General features: G+C 36.0%; 1 protein-coding gene and 1 long non-coding RNA gene across 6 annotated transcripts in view; both read left to right on the top strand.

Moving 5' to 3' along the window:
- LOC100529232 (amyloid precursor protein) overlaps positions 1-27,765 on the top strand; it is a 146,950-nt gene that overhangs the window by 93,924 nt on the left and 25,261 nt on the right. Inside the window, exon 1 of one of the 5 annotated variants that reach the window (XM_021349282.3) lies at positions 19,475-19,609. The exons of the other annotated variants lie outside the window; for them this stretch is intronic. The gene's annotated coding sequence lies outside the window, so the exon portion shown is untranslated. Of the gene's footprint in view, positions 1-19,474; positions 19,610-27,765 lie in introns of those variants that run through there. 5 annotated transcript variants of the gene reach the window in all.
- On the top strand, positions 20,365-22,011 carry LOC134200529 (uncharacterized). The gene is made up of 2 exons (XR_009975488.1): positions 20,365-20,851; positions 20,944-22,011. It is a non-coding gene; the product is annotated as an uncharacterized LOC134200529 (long non-coding RNA).

Genomic DNA, 27,765 nt, shown 5'->3' with positions numbered 1-27,765 from the left:
GTTATGTCAATTTAAAGTTGCTGGACCGCTTCAATCGATAAAGCACAAGACTCGTATTTTTTATTAACTTTTATGGAATGTACAATGGTACTCAAAAAAGAATTACATATAAATTTTTTCCATTCAACGACAAGTCTGTTTCCATGTTATATATTTGTACATTTGGATAAATGAAAATCGAAGCAACACCCTCAGCTATCACAGCAGCGATATTCCATTACACATCTGTCAGATGCAACCATTTTTCCCGTCGCTAACCCGCCGATGTCGGGGAGTATGCAATCAGTGGCGCTTCGACTCGAGTATTATTGCAGCTTTCAATCAACCGGGTTATACTCCTGCGAGGCCCTGGTTAGGGTACCGCGCACACAGAAAATATTCCAATCGTATGTGTTTTGAACATTCCGTTTTTTCCGTTTTGGAACAAAGTTCTTTATGAAACGATGCGGAGGGGTAACCTAACCGGGAAAAAACGTCCGTAACGTAAGATTTTTTCTATTTAGTTTGTTATCAACAGATGTCGCTGCACGTAAATTTAACAATTCCTGAATCGCGGTGTCGAGATGTTACACAGTTGATAGACGTTCTCGTATTTCTCTTACTAAATCATACTTACCTGGCGTAGAGGTTACCGTAAACATGCAGGCGGTTCCCCCAGGGCGAGGCTGCTCCATTGTATTGCGGAGTGGTTGACCCTTGCGATTTTTATCAATAAAAAAATCATAATAAAAAATGTATACCCGAATAATTATTTTCTTTTATACCTCGAATAGAACTTAAAATTAGTATTTTATAATAAGGAACTTCGTTCCTATCCGGTGTCCCACGACACCACACATCTTTTTTTACTATCATTATTAATTTTGAACGGTTGTTGGTTACTCGAATTTTTAGCCAGACGTAGTTGTTCAGTTAACCGTTGTCAGTTATTTCGAAATAAAACAGGAGAGCCAATAAGTAGCACGATTTAAGAACAAAAAGCGTTTCGGTAAAAATTTCGTGTCTAAGTTTTTTACGTTAAAACTTTGGCAGTAAAAATTGTTTTTAAAACTATTCCTCGGGCAGCGGGTACGTCGCTCCGAGTTCTTCACGAGATAGTTTTTGGTACACAGGAGAACGTCGTACGTATATCGTGTGGATAGGTTCTACAGACAGGATGGAGTTTTAAAGTGTAGCTCACGAGTGAGCGCGCCCGGAAATTGGAGGATCGTTTTTCTCGTGTTTTGCGCTTGTGCAAATCGAAATGCCGTCCACTAATTGCTCGCAATCTATTGCTTTTTAATGTGCCCATCGAGATTTTTATTTTAGTTTTTTTTTTCCAGCGTCACGATGACGCACCATTGCTTTCTTTGTGGGTTTAATGTTTATTTTCGATTTAAATATTTTACACAATATTGGTGTGTGGACTGTTCCGACTTTTTATTTATTGCTTAGATGGCTGGACGAGCCCACCTGGTGTTAAGTGGTTACTGGAGCCCATAGACATCCACAACGTAAATGCGCCACCCACCTTGAGATATAAGTTCTGAGGTCTCAAGTATAGTTACAACGGCTGCCCCACCCTTCAAACCGAAACGAATTATTGCTTCACCGCAGAAATAGACAGGGTGCGGCAGTCTTTGTACTGTACTATAAAAACTGAAAGCATAGAACTTATAATACAAGGTGGGTGGTGGCATTTACGTTGTATATGTCTATGGGGTCCGGTAACCACTTAACATTAGGTGGGCCGTGAGCTCGTCCATCCACCTAAGCAATAAAAAAATTAAAGATAACAACTATTGAGGTCATTTGGGTTCAAAATAAACGATGAGTTAAATGTATTAGTCAAAGACATTACGTGTTGTGATCTGTCTTTAAATATATATGAGAATTCTTTTAAAGATATTATGTGTGGTTTATGATTTAAATTGTAAGACGTACCTTGTTCTTTCACTTTGTTACATTTTGTTATTTAAAAAGAATTAAGCACGATTTATTTTTAAGGATATAAAGTTTCTTGTTTCACTATTTGGTCCATACTGGTACCGATTGGTTGTATTGGATAGATCCTTTTGTAGATAAAATCATAACCTATAGCATAAATATGAATGTGTTTACTAATTCACACATTAATATTTACTATAGCAGACATTGTCTGTGTCATTTACTATGATGAAAGATGTTCTAGGTTCCAAGTAACAAATTAGCATATTAACTCAATTCACTTAACCATTTCTATTGATTAACAAACATTCAAGCCTACAAAGCTATTTATAATATTAGTATAGATTAATATTTCAAGTATGTAATTGATATGATATTTTATGTCTTTCAAAATTGCTATTCCGGAATTTATCGATCAATCAATGCGACGTTAGTTTCATGACTTGTGTATATAGAACAGCTTGTCTTATAAAACATCAGTAATAGTGACTTTTTGGCGGCAACGCGAGGAGTGAAATTGTGTGATTTGTTTTATTTTGTTTATTTATTGTTTTTTCAGGTTTAAATGTTTAATAACGATGGTTTATTAACTGTTTAATATCTGTTAAAGTGCACAAATGTAGGAAAATGAAACAAAGACGCTGGACGTAACTTTTCGGGATCCTCCAAAAAGTCCACTGAAAAAATCTCAGTAATTGACCACCATTTTACTGAGATTATATTTCATCCCATATCATTTCATTTCATTTCACTTCACATTATCATTTTTCATAAAAATAAGAATATATGTAATTTAAAATAAGTCATGACTTAAAGGTCTTAGTTACCAGCTCCTTTAAAAAAAAGCAGTAATAGTATAGGCTAAGTCAGTACCAATGATTCATTCGTCTAGACGTTATCGACTGCCACCCTCGGGGGTGCACGCAGGATTCAGTTTAATGGCCTATGGGTAATTACTGTGACTCAGTGTGGGGTGCGTTTGTGACGAGGTTGTTGTCCGCATACAAATTGCATTGTGCTGTGGGTCAACACGAACAAATAAATTTACGTCTTTTGATGTCTATTAAGCGATTACAGATGAAATTTTTGGGGGTTAATCATTAGACATACAGAAATGAAATAAATGAATTTTGTGAATACACCAAACGGTAGAAATAATTAAACTTCTAACCGCTATACGTTATGTGATCAATTGCATTAAAACTTTCAACGTAAATTAAATAATAAACTTACTGGTCGTAGGACCTTTTGTGAGTCCGCACGGATAAGTACCACCACACTGCCTATTTCTGCCGTGAAGCAGTAATGCGTTTCAGTTTAAAGGGTGGGACAGCCTATACTGAAACCTTTGAACTTATATCTCAAGGTGGGTGGCGCATTTACGTTGAGCTCCAGTAACCGCTTAAAACCAGGTGGGCTGTGAGCTCGCCCACCCATCTAAGCAATAAAAAAAAACGGTCATTCGGCTCTAAATTAGGATTCCCTGCTATGTGTGCCAGAGACTGATAAAAATACTTAATATACGTTTAAATATATACATATCGACGCTTGAAAGGCAAACGTGACTAAGCAAGCGGCAATGCGTGAACTTTACAGTAGACTAATTTAAAGTTGAAATACCTGAAAACAATTATATTTTAACGAATCTAGCTGTAGGATTGAAATGATTTTAATAGACCTAGAAATATATATTTTTTGCGCATCGAATATGCTTATTGCCGATCATTTATGTACAAAGCAGTTATTGTCGCTTAGTAATTTTTGCCTTTCTGGCGTCGATATATAGATAATAGACACCCAGCTAAAGAACAAACAAACCTGTTCATCACACAAATGTCAGGATCGCTACCTACCGCCCCATCGAATGAATCAGCCAGTAAATTACGTGAAAACTTTATTAATTTTCAGCCCATTGTAATATTTAATCTAATCGGGATTAATTGCGACACGGTCGTGCGTCCCGTAATGCAATAATGCAGTCTTAATGAACACGATGTGCTCGTGAAGGAATGGGCGCTTACGAGCGACAAATTTTATTGCACGTTCATGCTTTTAGAACAAAATGAAAGCTAACGGGGCCTAGACGTTCAATCTCGTGCTTCCGCCAATAAAGCTCATGATAGAATTTACGTTAAACTGTGTAAAATTCATTTTGTGAGTTGCATTTTTGTTACAAAGTCATCATGTCGTCTGATGTAATAGTGCAAGGCTAAAAAACACTACGTTCGGTTTCGATGAATAGCTTATGATTTTGAGGTTTTCCTGGCCAAAATAAGACGTCCGATGTGCTTGTCTTGAGCGTTTGTGACAATATTCAAATCACACAGGCGGATAGAATCGAACACGCGAATTCGCGGTAGGCAGCGCCTTGGCTCTGCCCCTGGCATTGCTGAGGTCCATGGGCGACGGTAACCACTCACCACCAGGTGGGCCGTATGCTCGTCTGCCTACAAGGGCAATAAAAAAAAATAACACATGTTTATGAACGACTCTTACGATGAAGATATAACGTTGTGTAATTAAAAGCAAACCTGCAAAAATTTTAATATGTATAATTGACCGAAAAATTGAGACACCTCAAGTCTCATGCTGGGGGGCGGTGTTCACGCCTTGACGCCTACGGGCTCCGTTAACCACTAAACGTCATTAAGCAAATAAAAAAGCCTATCTACTCCGACTAAGTACTTCTCTATCTACTCCGATATTTTATTCATGCCATTTATACACAGATATCTTGACACGGTTTCGACGGCGCTTTCAAGTATTTGAAAGGTCAAATATTGTAGATTACCTATGATTTGAGTTTCAATAATATTTAATTACGCGTACTGAGATAATTTCTTCAATTAACCTCCAATTTAATGAATAAGATTGGGAACAAACTCGAAAATTCTCTTATTTCTTCTTCGTATATGGATTAACACATATTGTAACTACGGTCGATCCGAACGTAGTATTTTAAAATATTCAATAGCTTAATTTTAATAGGATTTAGATTAGAATGACATACAAATTATTATTCGTTAGTGTGTGTTGAATATAAAGAAGACACAGTATTAACTAATAGGCATTGATTGGACGAAATGTGTATAAAACTGACAATATGAAAACTACATTCCAATATTTCGTTTATACTCTGATAAGATAAACAAATTATTCAAATTTAAATCACGATGCTTGTCCTAAACATTTCTTCGAGTCGAAATCAAAGGGTTGTCAGTATTTGAGTTTACTCCCCTTCAGAACTACGCGAGTACAACTTTGCCTGTATTTGACATTTCTACGAAACTAACTAAATACAGCCGAAAATGAATTTTAAATTTGACATTCGTTAAAATTATTCCGTTGTTAATATGACTTTATTCATTATTTTTTAACGGAGTTTATGACCTGGTAACTAAGACCTTTAGGTTGTGTCTTATTTTAATTTATATTCTTATTTTTATGAAAAATGATATTATGGAGTGAAATGAAATGAAATGTAGATTATTAATTTGTGACATTAATCAACTGGGATGAAATTAAATGAGATGATATGGGATGACATATAATCTCAGTAAAATGGTGGATTTTTCAGTGGACTTTTTGGAGGATCCCGAGAAGCTACGTCCAGCGGCTTTGTTTCATTTTCCCACATTTGTGCACTTTCACAGATATTAAACAGTTAATAAACCACCGTTATTATACATTTAAACCTGAAGAAACACTAAATAGACAAAATAAAACAAATCACATAACTTCACTTCTCGCGTTCCTGCCAAAAAGCCTGACTTTATTCAATTTTTGAAACGTTTTTCATTCGAATAGACAGATTAGGTTACATTAATGTTAAATAAATGGTCACCGTCACCATCGTAATCTGTAACAGCAACGTTAGAGGCACAGGTGGATACCAAGATATTTCGCTGTTTAGATAAACTAAGAATATTTTGATTGTATTGATGCAATGACTGTTTTTAAATTCAATTTTTATACATATTCGTACGTATCATCTATGTCGCGGACAAAAATAGCAGCAGTTTTTTTTTAATATTTAAAAATCGTCAACCAAAAAGGTTTTGTAATAATAGTTTTCTCACAAGCATCGTTCGTAAAACTTCTATGTTTTCTTCAACTTCATTTATAAAATAGTAGGTTATAAAAACTTATTGAAACATCAGTTGGAAATCTTTCGAATCGGGAGCTTTATTTGGTGATACATCTGGCAATGACAGTTTGACGCGGTCGTGACAGGATCAGTTCCTTCAGAAGTTTCTCGTTCACAAATATAAAATAATTTATATACCTACATAGATCGTAAAATGATATATAGATCGCTTTGTTTTAATCAATTTAATATTATTGTTATTATCTATGCGGAACTTGAATAATCTGTAGTGCTTATGTTTGGGTTGAAACACGAAAACTCTGAGGCGGTAAGTCCTGTTGTCAGTTGAGAAAGTTTCCTTCGACGCAAGCGACGGGTTCGACGAGGACAGTGACCGGTGCTTGTGGTACCTAAAAGCACCGTTAATGGATCGGGAAGATCCGTAATGACGCTTATGTTAGAGCACCCCAAGGCGTTAGCCTGACCAGATCCGCACGCCTTTCATTCCACCGTCTACGATGCTCTCCGAGTAGCCGAAGTCAGGATAAGATGGCACAGAATCGTGAGGACGAAAGTTACGGATGCAGGTGATCACGACCCATAGACATGAGGAGCGGTACTGTAAGTGAGAGATATTTATGAAATCGTTCTAGAGAGCAGAAGTCCACAGCATCGTATAGCAGTAATCATGCCTGAAGGACCCTTAGATAAAGCTTAAGTTTCGTTCTTGGCATCAATCATGTTGAATCTATTACATGAACAATTTCTTTTGTAAAATTTTTGATTAGATAAAATCTTTTAAATCTATATGGTATTTTTCTTAAATCGAATATACAGCAAATCACCTTAAAATATATAAACCATAGATGAAGTACAGCATCTTAAAATTTCATATCCACAAACACTTTCAACAAACGAGTTCTTCGAAATGAGTTCTGTATTTGAAGCCACAGTAAATCTAATCCATGCAGGGCGAGTCCGTTGTGTATCGACGTATCTACAACTCTGGTCACGTAGCCCGGGGACCCAGTTTTCGCACGAATATGACCGCAATACAGAATTATGTGCCGCAAAAAAGAAAAAAAACCGTGGCCATTCTTTGTCGAGAACGTAGGTTTTATTGCGCACTTTGATGGAGCTATGATACGATGATACGAAATCTAAATAATGGAACTCCATGTGATAATACAGCAATACAATATTTTTATCAAAAATGTTGTTAATCTATCCCTCATTCCACTTAGTTCTAGCAGTTCAAGCCTTTGATTTGGAACGTAAATATTGCTATCTTTATCTTCTAGACTTCTAGTATTTTCTTCCGTTTAGACTTCGATTAACTCCAGAGTCGTAAAACGTCTAATATGATGACAGTAAAATAATGCCAGTTTAAACCCTAAAAGTAGTTTCAATTTCGTTGGCTTCTTATAATCCCATGGCCAGGGCGGTCTGACGGGCCGTGCCGCGGAGACCGGCGTCGTTGGTCGTCGACGATCGCTACGACAACCCATCGATCGGGCTTTATCGGTGTGGCGCCGCGAGTCTGGTTGTAGTGTTGACCGCGGGAATCACCCTACTCTGCCCGGTCTCTGACCCCGGACGGATATCGAACGTCTGGTGAGAGAGTGCAATTGGTGGGTAGGACACTAAAAACATCCTAAAGTCGCGGTTTGCTTTCAACATATGCAGACCGATGAGTCTCATATACCCCGCGTGCTCCCTAGACGCAGATACCCCGTATGAGGTTTGACCCCTAAACAAAAACATATGCGATGTCGAATTTATGATTATGGTGATTTAACTATTGAAATATAATAGCCGGTAAGCAATGACAATTATAATTCCGTAGCTATTTTGAACTAGATATAATGTACTGATCAAACTCTAACGTAGATCAATAATGAACCTGAATACAAAATATTTATTAAACAATCAGAGTAGCTCGGTTGAAATAAATTACAACGGATTATTTTAAATCCCCAGGATTCATTATTACTGCAATACAATCAATGGACGGAATGTATTCAATGAGATTACCTATTACGGATAAAAAAACAATCTTTAAATTAACTTTGCGATCAATCGCTAATTTATTTCAAGCTAATAACTAAAATTAAATGTAGTCTAGCAATAACAACGTACTGTTTTATTAAAACAATATTAGTTATTGTAACTAAACACGACTTACTCATTACAATTACTTTATTACGTTAATTTTATCTAAAGACCAAATTCATTACATAGCATACGATTTAAAAACAATTTATAATCGTTCAAGTTCCATTTGTTTGCATTGAAGTATGTAAAATTGATTCAAAAATAACAATCTCGTCGTCACCGCAATTTGGTTACTGCCTCGTTTCTCGTCAATCACACGTTATTTCGTGTATATTTTATCGTATAAATATTCACAATTTGCGTCCATTTCCGTTTGGCCGCTGCTGCCAGAGAAATTGCCAATTTCCTGCGTCCAGCTACACTCCGGAACAGTTTTATGCGCACGTAAGTAATTTGTTTTCATAGTAGACGGGCTAGTGGTGCTCTAAATGATTTCGTTTGGAATGCCTTTAAATGGTGAAATATGATGAGGGTATGATTTCAAATCTAGGTTTTGGTCATTTTCGAAAAGTATATTTTTAGAGCGTTCTTTAATTGTAATAATTAGCAGTAATGGGCTAAATTTGATTGTCACTTAAAGATCCCCTGACGCAAATCTATATCTATACTAATATATAAATCTATAGTGGTTTTTACGGATGTTCCGTTATAACTACTGAACCATTCATTCGATTGACTTGAAACTTGGTATCCATGTAGAAAATACATGTAATTAATGGATAGGCTAATATTTATATGAGCGTTGGACTCCCTAATAATAATGACATTAAATACTAATGTGATTTTTTAAATGCACAGCGACGCGGTTGTCTAATTGTTGCTAGTCTTTCATAAACACGGATAAAGACGATTGGGGTTAGTGATGTTAGAAATAGTGGTGTATGGTGTATACTCGTATTTTGAGTTCTTGAAATCAGAAGTTTGGATAGATAATGATTTCAAAATTTAAATTGAGCTGTTTAGGAATATATCTATGCGATTTTTTTGGGTAATCTACGGGCTAACACACCGAAAATACAAAGAAACATGAGGTTGTATCTGATAATATGCTTTTGTTGTCTAGAATTTATGTATTAATAACTCTAGCTGCCTTGGGTTACTACTACACGTCTAGCTCACTTCACTTCCAGGTTAGACCCAATATCCGGTATATCTAACACAGGATATGAACATAAAATCTAATTATGGAATATGAACTAAATTACATTTGAATCTTAATGTGGAAGACTGAAATATTTGGATCCGTGGAATCCGTATATAAAACATTTTCGTCTTCTCGCATTAAAACTGTATAATCTCAAAACTTACTAATTTTGTTAATTATGTATTAATTTTGTTAATAGTAGTCAAGACAGAGGTACAAAAAAAACTAATCTACGCTCTTTTAACAGTATTTATGAGAAAAATACTGGTGATACCAAATGATTCCGCATATTAACTCAATTTCGAATAATTTAGGAAATTTGTACACTTTTAATGCGAAAAGACGATTTGCGTACTTTCGAAACAAAATCCTAACCGTGAAATTGTGTTCGAAATATTTTCAGACAACGCGACAGCAAAAACGTGAATATTTGGCAATCGAGAGTGTTTCTACAAAAAAAATTGGGGCAGCTTTATTTAAATTTGGGGAGTGTTCGGGATGTTCTGATGTTTTTGCTAACATTATATATTGTGTGGAATATGCCAACGTTTAATGGAATTGAGTAGGAAAAATTGAAACGGTGAAAGGTTTTTAATTAAAACATCTGATTTAGATGGGCTTGAATTTCTCATATTTTATGATTCTATATAATTGAAAAAAAAAAAACCTTTCTTACCCTTTATTGTACTAGATAGGTTGGTATAACATGTCCGGTATTTTAATTTGATTTGGCTGTTGTCTTTATCCTCCTAACCATGTAGGTACTACCGTTGTTTTTTTCGTAATGTAAAAAAAATAAAGATAACTAGGTATGCAACCATTGAAGACAAAAGCAGTGTGCGTATGCAAGAGTATTGATATACCAATTAATTCGTTTAGAGTTGATTAAACTCTATTTACTTCTATTCAATTAGTTTCGTGACATTGTCATGTCACATTACATCGTCCAACCAATATTGACTTGACAAATTGAAACGCAATTAATTTGGCCTATGTTGTATGTGCGTGTACATATAATTTTTAACTTAGTATCAATATCGCTTAGTTTTATTTTGGCATTCCATTTATTTAGTGTTGTATTATTTAAGTTTATGTTAAATTTTATATCTAAATATAAATAGGGAATGACAAAACTTACTTAATTGGGTTCTCGTTTTGTCAACTAATTATCTTTTTCTTTTGTTTAGAATCTCTAGGCGAGTTTTTGGTGTTTATCAATTTAAAAAAAAAGGTAACTTTTTTCGTTTGGGTTTCTAGTTTTGGAGCCTACATACACTAACCCTACTGATGTATTTCTGGAACAACAAAAAAATAGGCTTAGTAGTATCAATCTGAGCAAGCCATAATAAGAATTAAATATAAAAAAAAACGTAAAGGTAACTTCATCGTACCGTCGCGTTATCTTCCGGTGGAAGAACCTCTTGTGAGTCCGCGCGGGTAGGTACCACCACCACCCTGCCTATTTCTGCCGTGAAGCAGTAATGCGTTTCGATTTGAAGTGTAGGGCAGCCGTTGTAACTATACTGAGACCTTAGAACTCATATCTCAAGGTGGGTGGCGGCATTTATGTTGTAGATGTCTATGGGCTCCAGGAACCGATTAACACCAGGTGGGCTGTGAGCTCGTCCACCCATCTAGGCAATAAAAAAAAAAACGTTAGATTGCTCGCTTAAACTGCTGGGTATCGTGGTAGATCGGCCGCTGCATGGTAATGGACGTTTTAGACCATAAATTGAGGTTTTACACTAAAAGCATCGGCGATGCTTCACGACTTCATCGAGTTAGTCACTGATACAAATGCTCATAATCACGAGCCATGTACGGTACCATATATCGACATATTACGGAAATTTATTTCAAGATCGGGTTTTTTTATATTAATCTAAATATAACAAATTTTGAGGAAATTATTTCCCGACTAGCGGCCCGCTCCGGCTCCGCTCGGGTCTTTAACAAAAATTTCAACGATATTTGACGTTTTATTTTTTAAAATAAAAGAACACTTATTTCGGCATAATTATAATAGTTAGACATATTCTGTCGCGACAATTTTTGTAAATGATAATGTGTTCTACAAAGTCGTAGTACATTATTTGATTCTATCATCAATAGGTTGTGCAGGGCACGCGATTTAAAGAATAATTTAGGTAACTTTTTTACACCTTGGGTTACATTATTGGAGTTTTAGTAAGGATCTCTAATTTTTTTTCAAAAAAGATTATAGCCTATGTCACTAGGGAATAGTGTAGCTTTCAAACAGTGAATTTCAAATCGGTTCAGTAGTTTCAGAGCCTATTCAATACAAACAAACAAACAAATCTTTCCTCTTTATAATATTAGAATAGATAACATTTATAATAATCGTTACAAAGAGATGCTGCCTAGATCGAGTTTAAACGCTACAATAGATTAATGTAATTTAAAAATTGTACAAAAATATATTTGTTTTAATCCTGATGTCTATGATCAGGCTCTTGCTGGGGCAGATGTTAGCGAAATCCCCCAACCTGAACCCCGTGAGCTCGCCTGCACCTTCGGTGATAGCACGATGCCTCGAGATTGTAATTCCAATTTTATTGTTAGTTAAAAGCGTTCCAACGAATTGGAATACATTGACACTTCGAGGTTTAACGTTTAACGAATTAATAACAATATAAACCTAATTATAAAATGGCGTCAAAGGACCTATTAGAATTACGCATTAGAATTTTAAGAAACGCTAACAAAAAAATCTCAAAATTAAAGGGAATTGAAGATGTGAGTGGATGAAGGGATTAAGTACCACTTTTAAGATTATTGAATTTTTACATTAAATGAAGGTGCTATGTGCCAATAAACCATATTAGAACTTAAAACTTCGGGCTTAAAGGTTATTTTTAGAAATTGAATGTGATGAAAAAATACAAGTAACAAAAGTTTTTTGCCTGTTTTCTAAAAATTTATTATATCATATACTCTTCGTCCATTCATGTCTTCAATTATTACTAATCGAAATTTAAAAAAAACGACTTAATTCTTCAATTTTATCCACTCTCGACGCGTACCTAAGGGTTTGTGACCCTATAAAATGGTTGAATTCGTATTGGCGTCCGCCCTTGTTCCTTTTCGCCGCCCACCCCGGGCTAGGCTGAGTGCGCGCGCACCTAAAATCAATACGCTTCGAGCTACGCACAAATACCGAGCCGAACTAGAGTAGTCCCGTAGAAGATATCGAAGAACATGAACTTTGAAATTATCGATAAATATTTTGGTCTTTCTGCGATACTACTAGAATTAAGTGGTTTTTTTTTAGACTAGACTGGGTATATTTGTAACAAGGTACGGTTGAAACAAAGCGAATATCTCTTGAATTATGGACCGGATTAGTGAATTGAGTTTTTTTTAATAAGTAGCGTATATTGGGTTCATTTATAACAATGCAATGACAATTTGAATTATGGCCAGCGCAAGGAGATAGAAGTAGCTTACTTCAATCGAGCAAGAGCTCCTATTGTGTGTGGTCGTAGCAAAGTAACTAGTTATACAGAAATACGACCTCATAGTTAAGAATTTACTGGAGGTCATTGGCATCATAACGTGAATGCAATCGACTTTAAGACATGAGAAATATCAATTTCATTGTCCCGCCTTTCAAACTGGATATCGGTTTCAACTTAAATAGGCAGAATGGGAGTACAAAGCCGTTGCAGCCTACGATACGGCCTATTTATCAGTAGGTAATTACGGAAATTTATAAATTTAGCAGATTTTATTTTTAAACACAACTTCATGTTGTTCTCGAATTCGAGTCAAGTGCGTTTTTCTTTAGGAAAACTGGTATTTACTTGCAGGATCGTATCGCTTGACCAGCACATCAAAAGCTTATCCTTGAAGCCGTAACGAGTTCATTTTAATTTAAAATTCGAAACTTTACAACAAAATCACAGCTCTTAAAGAGCCACTCGATCTCAATCGCCTAAATACGGCGTTCATCTTATCGAGATATCGACAAAGTAGCATCCCTATTAATAGCAGACTATACAGACATGATTAATTACAACGAAATTTACTGAATTTCCGCGACAATTCGTACCTCGAATTCGCAATCGGATTATTTAAATGTTTTGTAAAATTAAACGCCTTGTTTCAATGCTGCCGGTGCAAAATTAATGTTATTTAGTGATCATAATGATTGAGAACCTGTTGGCGAATTCGAATCTTGTAGCTCTCCATAATAATCCCCTTTCAATGTGTAACGTTTTTGAAGACGCAGTTCGTTTGATTGAGCACAGATAAAGAATTACTTTTTTGTTTTGTGAGAAGTATTATTGTGCCGTCTTCGCGGCAAATTTTAAATCTGACATTTTACAACGCCAATCGATCTCCACGTTCGGATCCATCAAAATGACAGCGAAGCTACATCGCATGCACACACACATCGATTACGAACGGGAGCCGAGCAACACGCAACCGAATCTAGAACATTTAAACTTAACCGAAATCGACGACCGCGGGTGAAGTTAAATTATATTACATTAACAAGGCCTAGTGATTCTAGAACAGTGCACGCGTCCAGGAGCTCCGTGTGGCAGTCCCAGGTGCGTATGTGCATTTACACAATTTGTTGAATCCTAGACGTACATCGGGGACCTAGGATACCTTGCTGGGCAAGTTCCGTAGCCATCCCCGACCAGGGATCGATTGGTTTGTCCAGACCCAGTGTGTGTGTCGCGACGATAACCGGCTAAAACAAACTACCGAGCCGGGAACTAACGTCTCACATACATTTTATGGTGCCGAAACCCGGGAAATCTACCGTCACAGCAAAATACAAGTTCTTAAATTTAACTAGTATTTAACGTAACTACTTTTTAACCGCTTTCTTAATTGTATTACGATCAATTTCATTAGGCCTAAGACAATACGAATCACGTCATCAATCCACTGTGCAAATTAATTGCAATCCGTAACGCTGTGCATACAATCAAATAACATAACGGTGTATGTACTTCATTCTCTTCAGTGCATTAATTTGTAAAATTCATTATATTAAACGTAAAAGAGAATCTAATAAATAATTCTAGATTAATTGTCGTCAACTTTACGAGGATACCCTCCGTCTTCGTTTGTTGAACGTATAACGCTGCATTGTTCGCCCATCAGTTAATTATGTATCTTGGTACAAAGTTATATTCTCATAAATATAATTGTTGTGCTAATACCGATTTTAAATAATATCACGTTTGGTTTAATTTTAAAACATTTAAATTTAAATCTAAACCTATACCAATCTTGTTTTGTCACGATCAAATACCGTCCACGTATTGACAAATTAATGAGTTACTTTGTGAATTTTTATTTTATTCATTTTTCGTTTCCGTATTTACCTACCTACCTATAAAATTAAATATCGTTTGGTGATTACGGTTCTTTGTGTTTGCGATATTATTCTAATACTTACAACTCAGGTATACGAACTAACACATACGTCATCTTTTACCTGAGTTATCCAATTGCAAATGGGTTATTGACCTTGTAGTTTTATCCTTTTGTATTGGTTGCGTAATTACAAAACATTTTACATTACAAAAACATTTTACATTAATCGTTCATTTTCCTTCAAATATTCATAATACTTCTTTTCAAATTTTTTATTTTTTTGTTTTATTTTTTGAATTTAATTGAAATAAAATCGTAGCTCCGATTAAGAATGTCACATTCCGTGAAGCGGAAGGTATCGTGTGCTGTACTTAAGAAAAGTAAATCGAGGTCGATGGACACAGATGAAATTTCGGTTCAGGACCTACCAGTATTGCGACGTAAGCGTACTTTATCTTTAAATCGATTAAAGAAAACATTAGTTATTGCCCGAGCGGCTAAATATGATCCGGAACAATGTAACACCTTCCTTGCTTGTTTTCCGGAAGTAAAAAAAGTTGTTAGTGCCTTTGAGGCTGCATACGGTGACATTATATCACTGATAGACAGTTGCGATGAGGAGGCTGAGGACCTGCTTCGCATGGAATTTGATGATACTCATATGGAGATTCTTTCTATATATCGGCAGTTGACTATCAAAACGGGTAGTGAATTGAACACTTCGCTAGAATCTTCCAAAGTAACAAGTCACAACATAAAACTTCCTAAAATTTCTGTACCGCTGTTTTCAGGTGAAATAAAAGGCTGGCCTAAATTCCATGACGTATTCCACTCCCTCATTCATAACAACGCAACACTTACGGACTCAGAGCGTATGCATTATCTAATATCAAGTTTGTCTGGAGATGCCGTGGCACTCATACGCTCCTTCCCTTATGAAGGGAAATTCTATCAGGAGGCTTATCAAACATTGATTGATCGTTATCAAAATAAGCGTGATTTAGCTTTCACCTGTTGGAAAGAAGTACTTAATGTAAATTTAAAATTAAATTCTCCATCTGACTTTCGACGTAGTCTTGATTTGTTTAACGAAAATTTATCGATATTGAAAGGGTTAAACCTGCCAACTGACAGTTGGGATTTTATACTTAGCTACTTAGTTCTTTCAAAGCTGGACTCAAACACTCGTCGTGCTTTTGAAATACAATTTTCAGATTCTGAGTTGCCAGCCTTCAACGACCTCAAACGATTTTTACAAAACAAATGCGAAGCCCTTATACGCGATAGCCACTTCTTTGTTCATGATCGTCCTGCTCCGGATAAGCTACGTTCTGCTGCGATTCATAACGTCGTTTCATTCAATAAAAAACCGGTTTCTACTTTTTTATCAAACACCCCACCGAAGAAGAACGATTCTAAGGATATGCTGACATCAACTAACGTAGTAAATTCTACTCCACCGACACTCAAGTGCTCGTACTGTGACGATGAGCACACTATAGTCTCTTGCGAATCATTTTCACAAAAATCGGTAGATGATAGATACAATCATGCGAAGCTTCATCGATGGTGTTTCAATTGCTTACGCGCCTCGCATCAATTAAAAAATTGTAAATCTATCTTCAGATGTAAAATTTGTAGACAGAACCATCACACGCTTCTCCATCGAGATTTGTGTGACACTGACCGCGAGGACGTAGCCAAGAGTCATGTATCGATTAATCGACTGCCACCGTCTTCTTCTAGTCAAGAGCCACAAACGCAGGCTTTTACAAACATGAATGGTAGCTCTGTAGTTCTGCTGGCTACTGCTAACGTTGAAGTGCGCGACTCATCTGGTCACTTTCATACTCTTCGCGCACTCATCGACCCTGGTAGTCAATCACATTTCATTTCTAATCAAGCTATGGAACGATTGGGCTTAAAGCCTAAGCAAACTTCGCGAAATGTTTGTGGCTTGGGGCAATCATCGACGTCAGTGACTGGAATGGTGGAGCTTCAACTCGGAGTTCATCAAAAGAATTTATTTCATTTAACGGCTCTCATCTTACCATCTATTTGTGCACAAATGCCCACTGCTCGTCTTGATCTTTCTTCATGCGAACACCTACGTAATTTGCGACTCGCTGATCCGAATTATAATAAGCCTGGACCAATAGATCTGCTTATCGGTGCTGAAATGTTTTCAACGCTGTTACTGCCCGGAAATATTTCAGGTAGTCCTCATGAACCCTCAGCCTTGAACACCATCTTCGGATGGATCCTGATGGGAAGTGTCAAATGCAGGGATGAGACAAAACACTCAAATTCTTTTTTTCTAAGAGAACACGATACACCTCTCCATGAGGAATTGAGGAGACTGTGGGAGTTGGAGGTCATACCTAAATCATCAGTTCTAACGCCGGACGAGCAGCAATGTGAGAAACTTTTCACTGAAACCCACGCTCGAGGTACATCTGGAAGGTACATCGTTTCTTTGCCGTTTAGGCAGAGGGATGGGGAGTTACAGTTTCCGGGTTCGCGTGAAAATACATTGCGAAGATTCCATTCATTGGAACGAAGACTTCTTTCAAGTCCAAACCTTCATCAGCAGTATTCGGACTTCATGCTGGACTACTTACATAATGGTCATAGGAGTATCCTTTTATATGCTAAGTCTCGCGTGGCCCCAATTAAGAGAGTTTCATTGCCGAGACTAGAGCTCTGCGCTGCGGTTCTGCTCGCTGACCTGCTCAAATTCGTAAAAGAAGTGTATGTACCGTTACTTCCGTTTTCTGATACATTTGCTTGGTCAGATTCAACGGTAACTCTGTCATGGATTCGTGGCCATTCCTCGCGTTGGAAAACATTTGTTGCTAATAGGGTTAGTCATATCCAAGAAACTGTCCCCGAAACTCACTGGAATCACGTGCGCTCTAATGAAAATCCTGCGGACATAGCTTCCCGCGGTATGTGTCCGAGCGACCTACTCCAGAGTGAGTTATGGTGGGCGGGACCGAGCTGGCTTCGGCAACCTTCATCTTCATGGCCTTCAAATTCCGGTCTCGAGGTGAACGAGACTGATATACTTGCCGAGGAACGCTGTTTTTCGTTGGTCGTGAATGATGAACCTAACTTTATCGATTCTTTGCTCGAAAGGTTTTCATCAATTCGTAAGGTTCAACGTATTATTGGTTATTGTCTTCGTTTTATCAGAAATGCTAACAAAAAACAGACACGTGTTCCGGGTACCTTTTTAGGTCGTACAGAACTTCATGGGGCCCTGATGACGATTACCAAGCGAATTCAATTTCTCAACTTTCAGGATGAAATTCGTAAGCTCGAGAATGGTATACCATTACCCAAACCGTGGAGAAAACTCAATCCATTCCTGGACGACCAAGGAGTTGTCAGGGTGGGCGGCCGTTTGTCTCGTTCTGGTCTTGAGTTTAGTCATAAGCATCCTGCTCTGTTGCCGCGTCATTCTAGGTTCACATACATGATCATCGAAGCAATTCACAAAGAGAATTGTCATCCTGGGTTGGGAACGACACAATATCTTTTGATGCAGCTGTTTTGGGTATTCTCTTCTAAACGTGCTATTCGTCATTGCTTGTCAAAATGTGTTTCGTGTTATAAAACTAATCCGAAATTATTGGAACCATTCATGAGTGACTTGCCGGCTTCTCGTGTGAATCAAGTCAAACCATTCTCTATTGTTGGCGTGGACTACGCAGGTCCATTCCAAATCAAACTCGGTAAGCATCGCGGTGCCAAAATCGGTAAGGCCTATTTGTGCCTATTCGTATGTTTTAGTACCAAAGCAGTTCATTTGGAAGTGGTTAGTGAGCTCTCGTCCGAAGCCTTTATTGCTGCCCTGCGCCGTTTTGTTGGGAGACGCGGTAGGGTGAATGTTATACACTCCGATTGTGGTACGAATTTTATTGGAGCTCAGAAGATCCTTAATCTTTATATGCATTCTGCTTCTGAGTCTCAAAACATTGAATTTAAATTCAATCCCCCTTCTGCTCCACATTTCGGAGGTGTATGGGAAATACAAATTAAAGCAGCTAAAACTCACTTACATCGTATTATAGGTAATCAAACTTTAACGTTCGAAGAGTTAACAACACTTTTCGTTCAAATCGAAGCTTTGCTAAATTCTCGGCCGCTTTGCTCTTTGAGTTCAGATCCTAACGATTTGAACGTTTTAACGCCGGGACATTTCTTGGTTCTGGAACCACTTACCGCCGTTCCAGATTCTAACTTGTTGGATGATCAGATGTCTAGATTGAATCGCTGGCAATTGATTCAACGTTTCCAGCGGCATTTCTGGCAACGCTGGAAGTCCGAGTATCTGCATTCCCTAACTCAGAGAGCAAAGTGGAACAAAAGGGGCGAAACTTTGAATGATGGTTCTGTTGTACTGATTAAGAGTGAAAGTACAATGCCATTGCACTGGCCTTTAGCTCGTGTCTCCAAGCTTCACGCCAGCCCTGATGGCGTGGTTCGTATTGCCACTGTCCGTACAGCCAATGGCAAATTCTACACTAGGCCATTAACGAAGTTAGCTCCCTTACCTATTTATTCTGATTAACTAAAATTCTAAAATTATTAAAATTATATTGTCTTTAATTTAATTTAGATGTAGGTTTCTTTAGTAATTTCTTTAGTTTTCATTATCATTTAACTTAGTGGAAAATCCAATAACTTGTATTTTGGTGGGCGGTATGTGCCGTCTTCGCGGCAAATTTTAAATCTGACATTTTACAACGCCAATCGATCTCCACGTTCGGATCCATCAAAATGACAGCGAAGCTACATCGCATGCACACACACATCGATTACGAACGGGAGCCGAGCAACACGCAACCGAATCTAGAACATTTAAACTTAACCGAAATCGACGACCGCGGGTGAAGTTAAATTATATTACATTAACAAGGCCTAGTGATTCTAGAACAGTGCACGCGTCCAGGAGCTCCGTGTGGCAGTCCCAGGTGCGTATGTGCATTTACACAATTTGTTGAATCCTAGACGTACATCGGGGACCTAGGATACCTTGCTGGGCAAGTTCCGTAGCCATCCCCGACCAGGGATCGATTGGTTTGTCCAGACCCAGTGTGTGTGTCGCGACGATAACCGGCTAAAACAAACTACCGAGCCGGGAACTAACGTCTCACATACAATTATTCTATTTTATCACTGAAATGGAAATAAAAAATAAAAATATAAAATGAAATATAATTTCCTCTTACGTTGTTACAGTAAGCATTTCCATTATAAATTTATCGAAAAGCATCGATCCATAAACAGGGATAAGAGCTATTAGCGGGCCGAATTTCAAATTCAATTGTCGTTCGATTTAAAGGATAACAAGCGAGATATCCCATTTTATGGCAACTTAATTTATGATTTAATATATTCGGGGTGACTTTTGAAAACAAGAGATAGGAGAAATTGCGAACGATCCCATGAAATCCAATTAATTTGAAGAAAAGATACGCGAGCGCTCGAGACGTGATTAAAATAACAAAAAAGCGTATTCGGCGATTTTTTCATAATTTTTACATTAGGTTCTAAATCTTCAATTACGGTAAATGGGCCGATATATAATTTATCTAACTTTGTTGCAGGTTCACTTTTCAACAATATTAAATCATTTTTCTTATATAATATCTGATTTTTATTTTTGTCATAAGTACATTTTCTTACTTGTTTATTTTGTAACAAATTATTTCTAGACTCTAGGGTCGGCAGACTAAAGCACATAAGTCAAAATTTTCAATTTATTTTTTATTACATCATCGGTTTACATTTTGCTCAACACACAATCTGACTAAAGCACATAAGTAAAACTCAAGTATTTCATGGCGTATTCAAGCGGCGTTCTGTATCAACCTTATCAAATCCTAATATAGTCAAACGAACTAAAAAACATAACTGGACTTATGTTCTAAGGAACACCATAAGTACAAAGTTATTAACGTAAGAAGTCTGACTTATGTTATAAAGAACATCAAAATGTAACATTTCTTTAGAGAAAGTGGTTACTTAAAAATATTTATAACGTAAACAATACTTCGGTAAGTGGTTTTAATTTACTAATGTTGTCGATTGTGCACAGTTTGTTGGTTAGTTGTGTGTGAGTGCTTAAGTATTTTAATTATTTAAGATGAATATTCAAAGAGGCAAGAAATTCGTTGAAATGGTGTTATCCACTCATCTGGAAAGCAATGAAGGTATATTTTCACATATCTTCAAAATTATGATTTGCAAATTACGTAATTATATCAATATTATATCATTATAAATAGGTCTTGTCCTTTTTTAGAAAATGTAAATCAGCAGTCGGTTTTGAACACAGAGAACCTAGTAGTAGACGATCCTATACCGTCAACATCATCAGGTCAAGTCAGTAGTTTAACATACTATTCTGTACTTGACTTCTCTAGTTATGATTCTGTACGAGATCCATGTTATGAATTACCGAGACTTCCAATCACATCGAGTTCAAGTACTTGTGATGAAATTTCAATGAATCCTAATGTGTCTCCAAAAAAGAGTATACGTACTATAAAAAGAGAGAAAAAAAATACGTAACTTAGGACAGGCATACAAAACTTTAAAGGGAAATGTATATCAGATCGCACTATGCAAAAAAAATTTTAGGAAAAACAAAAAAAAGGCCGCTGAGTTTGTTTCGCCAGTTCTTCTCAGGACTGTGGTTTTTTTTGGAACCGGTGGTAGAGTTAACATTGTTATTTATATTTTGACATTCAACAAGTGTGTTATACTGACATCTAAGTTGAAATAAATGATTTTGAATTTGAAAGAGTTTGCAGAATGAAATGTAAAGAACGTATACCTTAACTGATAGGCATGCCATATTTACAGAATATTGGCAAATGGGGTCATATGCAAAAAGATCTGTATACTTGGCGTCTTTAATGGAAATTCAAGATAAATCTAAGAAAAGAATACGAGCTATTGAACCTGAAAAGCAAAAGCTTAGAATGAAGACATAAAAATACTTTTTTACTGTGCATGGTAAACGTGAACCTGTCTGCCGAGTATGTTTAATGAAACCGTTAGATGAAAGTGACAATTTTATAAAGACAGTTGCTATGAAAAGGAGATCATCCATAGGGGGTTCTCAAACTGATGATATAATATCTATACAGCCATTACCCATATCCATCGAGAAAAAAAAAAGATTTAATTTCGCTGCTCCCTTTAATACTAGATATTTTCCATGAATTTTAAATAAGTCTTCCCACGTTGGAAACTTTACGAAATACTGATCCAGATATTTTAGAACTCGATGAAGAAGAAGAATTTTAATTAAACATTAAGTTGTTATTTATATTTATGACTTATATTATTATAATATATATCTTAATTGTTGATCTTTTTCACTTAACTCATACTATTATTGCGTTCCTTATAACTTAAGTCATCTAATTATTAAATAATCACATTTACTTTAAAATATTTAATTTTAATAATAAGTTAGTGTTATAGACTTATATAATTCAAATAAACATTATTAAGTTTGTTAATGTATAAGGTTCTAAATAGTTTTTTTTAATTCCTGTAAAGTAGCGTTTTTTGACTTATGTGCTTTAGTCTGCTGACCCTAGGATTTATTTCGGGGTTGCCAGTGAGGCGCACATGTTGGCAGGGTGTCAGTGGATTTTGAAATTTTAAAAGCAATGGGTGTGCGTCGGTTTTTTTGCCCACCAAAAAAAAAAACAATAACGACTCTAATGTTTATATGTATATAAATTGACAACGTTTTGTTCTGATGTTCTGATTTTTTTAGATGAGTGAGTTCATTCCTGATCTGGTTGTATTGGAGCTCATAGATTAGACAACGTATGCCACCACCTATATTGAGTGATCAGTGTTCTCATGACTGATTGTTTCGCGGCAGAAATACGCCTTACCGTAATAAGCATACTCTCAAACCTATTAGATTAGCCAATGTCACTACCACACTGGAAACGGCCCGGTACGGCAATCGATCAAGGGCGAACTGAAACTTAAAGGCTTCCCTTTAAAGGTTATATTTGTTTAACTGTTTAAGCGAACCTTTCCGCGCATTATTGGTTATAGCAAAGTTAGTCTCGGAACATGTTTGAACTTTGTTAGACGAGTGCCGAAAGTTTCGTGTGACAAAAACACGTTCCCCGATGGAAAATCAATAACGGACCTCTCGGGATCGTTAAGTCGAGGAATAAGAACTATTTTTACTACTAGGTTTAAGCGTCTTTATTGGATTAAGACGATTTTTATTTTCTTTTTTATAATTAATATTGGGAGGCACTTGTTATTAAATAGTCACTCGGGCCGCAAGTACAGATACACTTAGGTGTATGAAAATTTTAGATTTAAATTGAGATAAAAATCACAAGCAGAGATAACGTCGTTTCCAATTGTACGATTACTGCTACCAAAGAAATATGATCCGGGTAATATATTAGGTAAAATGAAATACCAGTGCTGGTCACTTTTGATGTCAATGTCATAGTGACAGTAACTTATGAAATTCATTAACATCTAAACGAAATTAGTGCTTGGCACAGACAATGAACAAATTCGGCTGTATAAATGCCGAATTTTTTCTCACTCGAGAAAATTAAATATAGAAATATATTTTCTGTCACATATTTCATTATGTAATACTGTTGTACGTTTTAATAACAATATAATAAACTAAGAGGATTTAATTTACATTAAGTTTTTGTAAGATACTTTCAGTGCGCCGGAATGAATTCCTTTAAATTTTACAGAAATCTAACCGAGAACATTAGCAGATCGATCACCCCAAAAACTTCGGGAGGCCAACATGGCCGCCGGCAACTAACACCCTCTAAGCTGTAATATGTAAATACGGAGGACTTTTTAGCCTCTTTCCGTGTTCATGGAGGGAGACAAATGGTCTGACGTCAACTCACTCCGTTCAACATTAATCATGTCTACGGGAATCTTTTAGACTTTACGAATAAAGGGGCTGTAGTTTTTGGTTAAATGAAAGTGAAGCCTTTGTTGATTGAACTCGTTATGGGGAAGGGGGGGGCGCAGATAGGTAAACGAGCTACCGGCCTATCTGACAATGAGCGATTTGTACCATCGGGAAATGAAGAGCCTCAATTATTACAAATAATATACGAAATACATAGTTATAAGTGGATAAGACTCATCTTTGTTAAGTACTATTATTGACTAATGCGATGAGATTTTTTAATGTCTAAAATTTCTCGCATTATTATTGGTGTTGGACAAATTTGTTTAGTACGAAATATAAAATGCTACGTACATATATACGTAGTGTTCTGATTTGATGTAGGTATTCGCTTCGCTTTTGTGAATATTCAAATAGATGTCTCCACTAATTACCCCGTTACAGTTACAGTGATTAGTATATTTTCATGATTATTAATAAAATTATCCGAGAGATCATCGCCATTAACAGTAAGTTGTAACCATATAATATAATAATAATTATTGTAAACAAAATTATTTGTGGACACATCTAAATTTAAGTTATTTAACATCAATAAAATGGCATTGAACTTTTCATCAGCAAATTTAATAATCTATATATTAATACGTGAAGCAAAAACTTTGTATCCCTTTTTACGAAAATTGCGCGGATGGAGGAGTATGAAATTTTCTACACTTATAGAGAATATAGAGAAGAAGTGCACAATGCTAATATTTTTGTAAAAGAATGCATAAAAAGTACATTAAATCAATAAAGAAAACATTACACACACTACATACCATGTATTTGACGCACACACGCATGCATAATATTTATTTTCAAACTTTTGTGCTTGACATCTGTTGTCAAATTGAGAATAGATTAAATATTGTTTGCCTTTGTTAATATTTTTTATAGTGTAGTCTTGGCGAAATTTGTGATTATAGAAGTATAAAATACAATCTTAATAGTGTACAAACTTACAATTCCAATTAATTATAGTCGAATTTTGACTACTGCGGGACCTCTAGTCTTTTTAAAGATCATTGGGCGTTTTTTACCCGCTTTTTTTAAAGTCGCGAACATAAACCAAAACACTTTTAAATCATAGTGCTTCCAATCATATTTAATATTATGTGGTTATTTTAATTCATAACAATGGGAAAATGGAAATAAAAGTAAAATGAAATTCATATTTTAAGTTGACTATTTGTCCTAATTACTAAATATGACCGCTCAGTAAGTTAAAATATCACTCCGTGGTATTTTCGTAAAGTCAACCTGACTGATATCCGATAAGTAAATATAATAAATGAGAATATAAATAGAGAAAATGAATTGGCTGATTACGTGATTCGAAACAACTTAAACAGGCAAAGAGTTGCATTCACGCCGATAAAGGCAAACAATCCCGAATTAAGAGATTTTCCACAATTAACTTACGACGAGCTATTTTTATTTACCTTGGGAATATACCATTTGAAATTGGCCAAATCTTATTGCCATGAACACATGCGGCCAAACGGAGTGTATATAATGGAATTATACCATCGCAGAGAGTTGGTAGAAAATAAAATATTAATACGAGGCAGAATACAGTCTCGTCACATAAGAGCAAAACGCTATTATACATATATACTAATTAATCCGGCATTGCAAGGAAGACAAAGCCTCGAAGGGTATTACTGTTCCTGTATACACGGCCGCCGCACTGTAGGGAGTTGCGCGCACATCGCCAGTGTGGTATACTTTTTATCTTGGGCTATATATCAAGAAGAATTTCACGCACCTGCGGCGTTTTTAGACGAAACTCTTGTAGATTTGGATGCGGCAGAATAAAAGTAAAGAGAAAAACATGTTTTTTTATTCCTTTTTTCCTGTTGAATTATTGCACAAAAAAGTAAAAAAAAATATATTTTTTTAATGTCCAGTTTCTCCTTATTCCCACGGCTCACAGATATGGGACCTATACCATTGTAAACTAGATTCAATTGCCTATCCACCAGACCTAATTTCATTTTTGTTCGCTGTAGGTAAGTGTCCCATACAAAGGTGCCCGATGTCCTTTATGTCTCTAACCACTACTCTGCCCATAATGCGGTCTAGTTTGAAGAGTGGGTTGCCGTTTTAGTGCAAAGGTGGGCATTTATCTTTTTCACATCAATGGGCTTCGGTAACCGCTTAACACCAGATTATTATAAGCTATAAAAAAGAAAGACATGGTTTGTATAGAAGCAATGTTTAAAACCGTCTTGTGGCTGAAATCAGATCTAGATGGTACATATTATTATGTACTATGTTCCATTGGTCCAAAATCGACATTAAACTGAAAATTGTGGAACCATATTTAGAAACTACTCAAAAACAGCAAAATTCTGCTGCTTATCGTAAATTAGATAAATTAGGAACATACATTCAGCTATGTATAGTTTTGAGGTGAGCCATAAAATTTTCGTGGTAACAACTAAAAACGTACTAGAAAAAGGGTAAACTAATTTATCTGCTCTTAAAATTCTATGCGTAGTCTTCAGTATATCCGGGTCCCGGGAATATAGCGCTTGCAACAGTCGAAATATCAAACTCATTCAATATGAAAAACGTGAAAAAAGAATCCATAAAATAATAGTGTTTTTATATCTGTGTAGGTGAATTAGTTTCTGGAATTTCCGTTGGCGAGGCATCGTAGCGCCAATTAAATTAGTTTTAGCCCTTAAAGCAGTAGTACCTTGATATAAACTTTGCTGGGTCCCTGCGCCATAATCAAAGTTCTGCGGAATGAGAAGCTCACGTATCGCTGGCGTTTCCAAAACTTTATAATTGGAAGTGAAAGTTTTGATTTATCGTTTTTTATCAATTAGTGATTTTAATTAGAAACGTTTTTTTGGTTCTGTCAACAGGACGCCAATGATGACACATCGTTAAAGCAGTTTGTTATCAGAGAACTAATGTTAATTAACGACTTTTTGGCGGGAGCGCGAGGAGTGAAGTTGTGCGATTTGTTTTATTTTGTCTATTTAGTGTTTCTTCAGGATTAAACGTGTAATAACGGTGGTTTATTAACTGTGAAAGTGCACAAATGTAGGAAAATGAAACAAAGCCGCTGGACGTAGCTTCTCGGGATCCTCCAAAAAGTTCACTGAAAAAATCTCAGTAAATGACCACCGTTTTACTGAGATTATATTTCATCCCATATCATCTTATTTCATTTTATTTCATCCCAGCTGATTAATGTCTCAAATCAATCATCTTCATTTCATTTCACTCCATATTATCATTTTTCATAAAAATAAGAATATAAATTAAAATAAGACATGACTTAAAGGTCTTGGTTACCAGGTCATAAAATCCCTTAAAAAAAAGTTAATTAATCATTCAGAACGTTCATAATTTATAATTATGATATATTAATTATTAACATTGGAAATTACTATGCAAAGCCTTAAAAATCTGTATATGTAGCTAATCGTGTATTATATTTATTCATCATATTTATCAGATTTATTTTAAGTAATAAATTAATATTACAACAACAAATCCGGAGTAACGCTAAAAGCTTCATCGAAAGTGCCTATTAAACCTTGTTATTAATAATTTTCTTACTTAACAACCTTCATAAATGTCAAGACTTAATCACTTACATTTTATCACTTAGCACTCATTTACGACTTGAAAATGTTGTTATCGTTTTTGGGAAAGGAATTAATAATATCCTTCTGATCTTGTTTTAGAGAGATTTGGTAATTAAATAAAATAGCATGTTCTATCTGAATATTTTAATAATATAGATTTTTTCAGTTGTAAAACGCATGCATTATAATTTTCATTAAGCGAGCAAAATATGTTTATTGACTGTAGAAAATCTCTTAGAATTTTAATATGTTTTTTTTTTGTTTATTGCTTAGGTGTTTGGACATGCTCACAGCCCACCTGGTGTTAAGAGGTTACTGGAGCCCATAGACATCTTCAACGTAAATGTGCCACCCACCTTGAGATATAAGTTCTAAGGTCTCAAGTATAGTTACAACGGCTGCCCCACCCTTCAAACCGAAACGCATTACTGCTTCACGGCAGATATAAGCAGGGTGGTGGTACCCACCTGCGTGGACTCACAAGAGGTCCTACCACCATTAATTACGCAAATTATAATTTTGCGGGTTTCATTTTTAT

This window comes from Bombyx mori, chromosome 18 (genome assembly GCF_030269925.1).
Source record: "Bombyx mori chromosome 18, ASM3026992v2".
NCBI classification, from domain to species: domain Eukaryota; kingdom Metazoa; phylum Arthropoda; class Insecta; order Lepidoptera; family Bombycidae; genus Bombyx; species Bombyx mori.
This window is presented reverse-complemented; position numbering and strand designations above follow the sequence as displayed.